A 7,434-nucleotide genomic window follows, 5' to 3' on the forward strand; every position below is an offset into this window, starting at 1 on the left:
GGAGCATGGGAGCCTGCTGGGAGCCAGCTCCTGCAGCCCGGTGAGGGTGGGTGGGTGGGTAGGGGGGTGTGTATCATCAATGCAGGGGCTTTCCTGGGTCTGATGCTGCCCAGTCTTGGGCCATGTGGCCTCAGTGAAGTTATGTCTTGTTCTGGCATCAGCAGAACAGGTTATTTTACCCATATGGTGTCTCTATTTCTGCCCCAAAACAGCAGCCAATTGGCTGGGAGCAGGAGAGGCCTCACCTGGTAAGAGTGGGGCTCCTGGGCAGGCAGATCACACACAGAGAGAGAAGGCAGCACGTGCTTGACCCGACAGGGCCTCCCCCTTTTTTGTGTGGATGGCAGTAGTCCCATGATGCCTCGCTTTGAAATAGCGATCTGCTATTTGCAGATACTTTCACATACATTGTTTCTTTTGATCCTTATAGTAACATGAAGGTTGAGAGTAGGTATCCTTATTGTTACTCCTTTTACAGTAAAGTGGCGCCTGTGGCTCAGTGAGTAGGGCACCGGCCCCATATACCGAGGGTGATGGGTTCGAGCCCAGCCCCGGCCAAACTGCAACCAAAAAATAGCCGGGCGTTGTGGTGGGCGCCTGTAGACCCAGCTGCTCGGGAGGCTGAGGCGAGAGAATCGCGTAAGCCCAAGAGTTAGAGGTTGCTGTGAGCCATGTGACGCCACGGCAGTCTACCCTCGGGCGGTACAGTGAGACTCTGTCTCTACAGAAAAAAAAAAAGAAATTCAGACATTACAAGACCTCAGCCTTACACTTAAGGTTCCTCAGCTAGTGAGAGGTGGAATTGGAGTCCAAGTGTTTGACACCAAATCTAGGCTTCCCCATTTGACTGTGCTGTCTCTGTGTCTGCCGCGGTCCTTGGATTTGAGAGCACTTTTAGTCATTTACTCGCTTGATTCTGGCAGCAGTGCTCGGAGGCTGCAGGGGCATGAATTACTATTTTCCAAATGAAGAAATTGAGGTTTCAGGACAGTTTGTCACTCGGTCACACAGCGAGTCAGTAGCAGAAACTGTGGGGAGAACAGCCGAACCCAGCATTACACCCACTTTGCAAGGAAAAGCACAGGTGAGGTGGTGGGATGCAGCCTGAGCCCAAGTCCAAACCCAGGTCTATCATATTCCAAAGCCTATTGACACACGTGAAAGTGGGAGTCAGGTCTAGAACCCTCGTCTCTGTGACATTCCCACTGATGCCCAGATTCAGGAGGGAAATGCACTTGAGTGGTAAGTGTTGGCTGTGTGGTTCAGGATACTTCATGTACTTCATGAAGGCCACCCCTTGCTGTGTGCTCAGACAGTAATGGTAGCACTCTGCCCTCCACTGTCTTCATCCCCATCAGTGCCGCTACTGTTGATGGAGCACCCATCACCCCCCGGCACTGTGCCCAGGGCTCCTCCTGGATTTGACCGATGCAGACTCTACCATGATGTCACTGTTATCCCATTTCATGGATTAAATGGAGGCTCCAAAAAGGTTGAGAATCTTGTCAACCTAGTTTTTGCTAGAAGGGTCACACTGGTGTAACCACAAAGTGCCCTGTTCTTACTTCTTTTTCTCACCAGCTCCAAACCAGAGCTAAAGTGAAATTAGAGGCAGCCAGGAAGCTCTCTACCTCCCCCAACTTCAAGACATGGCACTGGGCGTGCTGTCCAGCCATAGCTGCTGTCCACACAGAGCGGGCAGCAGGGCTGTCCTGCTATTCCCAGGGGCAGCCTCCCTGCCTGTGTATTTATGGCTTTCTGACAACTATTGTAGAAAATACTTGCCTTAAGCAGACCTTAAGCATGCTTCTTTAAAGCCTACCATAATCTTCAGTGCAATTTTTGTTTTATCTTGGTTCTAATAAGATTTGTGACAGTTTGCCAGCACACTTATAACAGACGTTATAAGAAAACCAAATTCTTTGTTTCTCATAAGCTGTGTGACCTTGGCCATGTCTTTTCAGCCCCACTCCAGCAAGTGGCCTTAGATAGCCGCTGCGAGCCCTTCTCCAACACTCTGATTCCTTCTATATAGTGTGGGTGGTAGAGAGACCAGGGTCCCAGACCTGACTGCCACCTTCGCGGTGGGCAACTTACCTCTGAACCTCAGTTTCTCTGTCTTGTCCTGGGGCCTCTGCATGGAGCGTTATAGGGACCATGCCTGATCTGGCATGAGAAGAGCCCGGCCCGGGGCTGCCGCGGGGTGCGAGTCCACTGATGCACTTTTCTGCTGTGTGCACAGTACCCCAGCAGGACCCCACGGTCCCATTTAAAGGAAGCGATATTAGAAGAACTTTTCCTTAAGGAGGGAAACACATCCTCTTTGGGCCAAGTTGCTGGCACGGGTGCTGACAGCAGCAGCAGGAAGAGCCTCGTGCGGCAGCTTTCATCGTAGTATGGTCTCGCCCCTCCCACCTTAGTGGGTGCGTGCTGGGAGGAGCTGTGATAACTCCTGGCACCCAGCAAGGACAGGTGACCAAAGCATCTAGGTCCAGAAGAGGGAAGCTCCTTGGAGGTGGGGGAAGACCTGGCCCAGCCACACCACAAAGATGGTGGCCATGCCAGTCCTGGTCTGAAGTGAGTCTAGAGCCCAGGGCAGCCCTCAGATTGAGTCAGGGCTGTGGAGTCTGAGGGACAACAGGGCGAGGGAGCCTGCGAGGACCTCCACTGCTGGCCTCGGTGCCAACTAAGGGAGCCAGGGCCTGAGGTCCAGTGTTCCTGGGCTCTGGGTCTTCCAGGTTAGGCCCGACTGGTTGAGAAATGAAGAACAGAACACGGCTGTGTAAGGTACTCCCCATCTCCTGCCCCCTTCCCACCATCCTTCCCCAGGGACTCAGACCTGGACTGTGGTGTCTCCAATGCCTAGAGCTTTGGGCTGGGGTGTCCCAGAGCTTCAGGCTTCCCATCACAAAGTCACATGCACCGCAGCCAAGCGCAAGTACTTGGTGCCTAACAGGCCTGTCTCCAGGCCTTGGTGCTGGCCATGCTCCTCGCCGTCTACTGCCCACACCCTCTGCCAGCCTTTGCCCACCCAGCTTCTCCCCATCCTCAAGCCCACCCCAAATATCTCCCAGTCCAGCCTCTGTTGCCACAAGTCTGTCCCCTGGACTCCTCTCATACCTCGTTAAGCCCAGGGTATCGAGCATGTGGTCATTTACGTTTGTATCTTTTTTTTTTTTTTTTGCTTTTTTGTGGTAAAATGTACATAATCACAGTCTACCATTTTAACCATTTTTAAGGGGAGTTTCAAGTTTAGTGGCATTAAGTACATTCCCACTGTCGTGCAACCACTAATGCCATCCAGCTCCGGAACCTTCTGTCATTTCCCACTGAAAATCTGAGCCCATGAAGTGTTTTCATCTCCCCCGGGAAGCCTTGTGTCTCTGAGCGGTCACCTTGCGCACCGTGACCCCAGCCCTGTCACCTCCATGCTGCTCCAAGTCCAGGTGCTATCATAAACGTGGCTTCACACTGTGTTGTCTGCCCTCCAGTCTCAGTCCCACGCACAGCCCTGTGACTAGTGACTCAAGCACATGAAGAGGAAAAGAGTGACAGTGACACCTGCCTGGGTCTTCCTGAGATAGAGACTTCCCCCTGCTTTGCCCCCTCACTTACACATCCCTAAACTCAGAATTCACTCACGACGCAGATACTTACTGACCACTAGCTAGGGATGGACAGTCTTCTAGGCGCTGGAGACACCACGGTGAACAGGACAGACTGCCGTCCCTGCTCTGGTGGCGCTCACGTGCTAGTGGGGGGGATAGTCATTGGTAATGAGTAACGGTGAGCACCACGGGGAGTGTCAGGACATTACAATTTTAGGGTAGCCAAGGCAAGACCTCGCTGATGAAATGACTTGAGCAAAGACCCGAAGGCTTTGAGGTCATGGCCATGTGCATGTCCTGGCATGAAGGAACCCTGAGGCAGGAATGTGCATGGCCTATCTGGGGGACGGCCAACGTGGCTGGAGCAGAGAGGGCTTGGAGAGACTCACAGGAGATAAAGTGAGGAAAGGGGGTGGAACCCAGATTACATAGAACCTTCTAGCTCATTCTAAGGATGTGAGCAGTGGAGAGTTTTGAGCAGAGTGCCATGGCTGCTGTGCAGAGAATAAATAAATGCGAGTGGGGTGCGAGAGGTGGGGAACAGTCCTGGGAGACTACTTAAAGGACTATCGCAGTATCTCATCACAGCAGAATTTCATAAAAATGAAAATGAGGCTGGGACCAGAAGATGTTTGCGAGTGGCTCGTTTGTTAGCCAAGCAAGGAAAATGGACCAGGTGGTAGCGAGGAGTGGGCAGCCAGAGCCTGCAGGATTTGCTGATGAATTGGATGTGGGATTTCACAAAAACGGAGGACTCAAGCATGATTCCTAAGATTTTTGATCTGAAGTAGAAGCATGAAGTTGCCACATGCTGTGCTGGGCACTCCCATGAGAAGGCAGGTTTTGGAGAGAAGACAAGGAATATGCTTGGGCATCTGAGTCTGAGACACCTCTGAAATGTCCAAGTGGAGATGTGTGAGTCTGGAGTCAGGGGTGTTGAAAGTCACCCCGTCCGGTGCTTCTAGTTCATTTTCTGAGTCCGGCTGGACCTGGCCTTACCAGAGCCACAGCTCTGACTCGCCCCTCCTCAGCATGGGACTGAGACCAGGTGACACAGCCTGCCCATCCATCCACCTACCCACCCCACATGTACATCTAGCCTATGACACGGTACCAGACACTGGGATACGGGAATGGGGAAGACATGGCCTCTCCCCTCCACAGGCTCGCTGTCTGGTTACAGATGCTCTAATCTCCTCCTCCCCGGGCCTCAGTCTCCCCATTGGTAAGGTAACCTTGGACCAGACAATCTTCAAGTGCTCCACCAACTCGGCCCTCCCATAAACTCATGAGGCCAACTTGCCCGTCCTCACCCTCCCCTGGGCTGAGTGCCCACAGCCTAGGAGGGATCTGTGTCGGCTTCCCGCTCCCAGAACACCCGTCTGACTAGCAAATGTGCCCTGACATCAATTTTGCTGTCTTCATGTTCCACTGAGAAGTGATTAACTGTGGTGAAGCAATTAAGTCAGCCTAGCAAGTGCAGTGTGTGGTGCGGTGCACAGGACTCACAAGTGACATACGCCAACGCGTGCATTCTCTGGGGGGACAGCGGCCACTGGGGGAGAAAACATTTTGTTCTTCTTCCTACTAAAGCACATATGCATACGGTACGTACAGAGATACACCATATGTCCACGGATTAAAACTCCATTGGGGAGAAAATGTCCCAACAGGAACCCTGGGAATAATACTGAAGAGTGACCAACACCAAGTTAAGGGAGAGAGGGGAGCATCAGGGCTGGGAGCACATGTTCTTTTGGCCACACAGTGACAGGGCACAGTCTTGATGCGGGGGACAGAGGTGATCATTCTCAGAGACACTGCCCTCAGGAAGCTCACACTCCAGTGAGGTGCAGGTGAGAAAAAAAGCCATCGTGATACCCGATAACAAGAGCCATGCCAGGGCCAGGCAGGGGAAGGTGGCAGAGCAGAGAAGGGGTCAGGAAAGCTCTGGAGACTGGGCCATAATCGGTGAGCAGAGAGCTCTGGGCAAGGGCAGCCTACTCTCCCAGCTCCCTGCCTTGGAGAGAGTCGGCAGGTACCTACCCATGCTGATCCCTTGGGTAGGTGGGATGCAGGGTGGGCGGAGGGAAGATGAGAAAGCAGCTCAGCAAGACTTCTCACCAATGGAAGACACCTGGAGACCTCTACATCATCCCTAAATTTGAGATATTGCTCTTATGACAACCTGATGATATAGGCCCAAATAACTGGTCCCAACTATGCCATTGCATGTTGAGTATCCTTAGGCCACTCCCTCAGTCTCCACTTCTCTCTCTCTAAAGCAGGAGACGTGTGTGGTTGCTTCACCTGGGTGTTGGATGGGAGAAGCATACGGAAGAGTCAATCACGCCCTAGAGATCGTGAACTCATTACTCAAGCTGGGTTCTGCCCCATTTTATAGGCGAGGTGACTGAGACATAGAAAAGTTAGTCGCACAGGATTTTAACCCAGTGGCTGAAAGCAGGACCAGATGGGGTGAGAAGACAGAGGCGGGGGGCTTAGGCAGGCAAGCGGCCTGGGCCCTGCAGCACCTGTGTGCTCAGCTTGCCCACGGGCCCACCTGACATCCACGATCTCTCTCTGGGGCCATTTACAAGCAGAGCACGTGCCAAGGAAATGGGCTTAGGGGCGGCTGGAGGCCCTGGAGACCCCACACCAGAAAAGGGAAGTCCAGGAGCTGTCTTCATGGGGCTTCAGCTGTCAGAGGGACCTGCTTAGGACACAGATCCAACCCCCCACAGCAGCTGAGATGAAACCCAGGTGGATTAGTCAGCCAGACGTTGCCCTCTGGGAGCTGACCTCTGTCTGCCAACTGCCCAGCTCAGCACTCAGTCTCCCTGCCTCACGCTTCCCGCTCAGGCCTCCAGCCTGCCAGGAGCCCCCACCCCTCTGGCTGTGCCGGCCCAGTGCCGAGGCCAGAAGCCTCTGCTCCTGCTATCCCTGTGCCAGGAAGCCTGGCCCTCATTTTTCCCTGACCAGCCCCTGTCTATCCTTAGATACTTTGAGGGATGACGCAGATGTCCCCTTTCCCTGGAGACAAGGTACACCTTGCCCTTCCCCTGATCCGTGGATGCAGGCTCCACTGTTGTCTCTGCGTTTGCCTCACTAGGCAGGGACAGGCCAGAGTCGGCGACCAGGGTGAGCTGACTGCCCTGCTGGCCCTCACAGGAAGGCCATTACCCCACTGGACAGGGGTGGAAAAGGAATCTTCTCTAAGGTCATGGGGGCTCCACCTAGGAGGTGGAAGTGGGGGGAAACCCTGGATTTCTGAGCCACAGCCCCTGGCTGTGTGGGAAAAGCACTGGGGACAGGAGGAGGATGAGATGAGGGCCCTTCCTGACACTGGGATTGGCAGATGTCACCTCAGAGAGCCCTCCCTGTCCCACTGCCTGAACAGTCCCATGTCACTTCCCCTCCTTTCCCCTCCTTTAGTTGTCTTCATAGCACTTACCACAATCTAAAGTTGCATAAATTTTATTAACTCATGGGTCTGTATTCTCGCCTGCCCTGAAAGCCCTCGGAGGCAGGGACTGTTCCCTCTTGTTCACTGTGGTCCCCAGTGCCTAGGCAGTGCAGGCGCCAATAACTATCTGCCTTACAGCCAGCACCTATTGTGTGCCGGTGGTGACTAAGCACCATCTGCCCTCCACTGGGCCCTCCTAGGCACAGTTCTGGGATAAGGAAGGGGAGCCCCAGAGAGGGTAAGTGACTGGCGCAGGGTCACTGATTAAGTGGCTGGGCCTGATGGCCAGATTCATCTGATTCCAAAGCTTGCACCTTTAGACACTAGGCCACTGATGAGGGTGCTGCACCCAGAGAGGCT

This window comes from Nycticebus coucang, chromosome 22, assembly GCF_027406575.1.
Source record: "Nycticebus coucang isolate mNycCou1 chromosome 22, mNycCou1.pri, whole genome shotgun sequence".
NCBI classification, from domain to species: domain Eukaryota; kingdom Metazoa; phylum Chordata; class Mammalia; order Primates; family Lorisidae; genus Nycticebus; species Nycticebus coucang.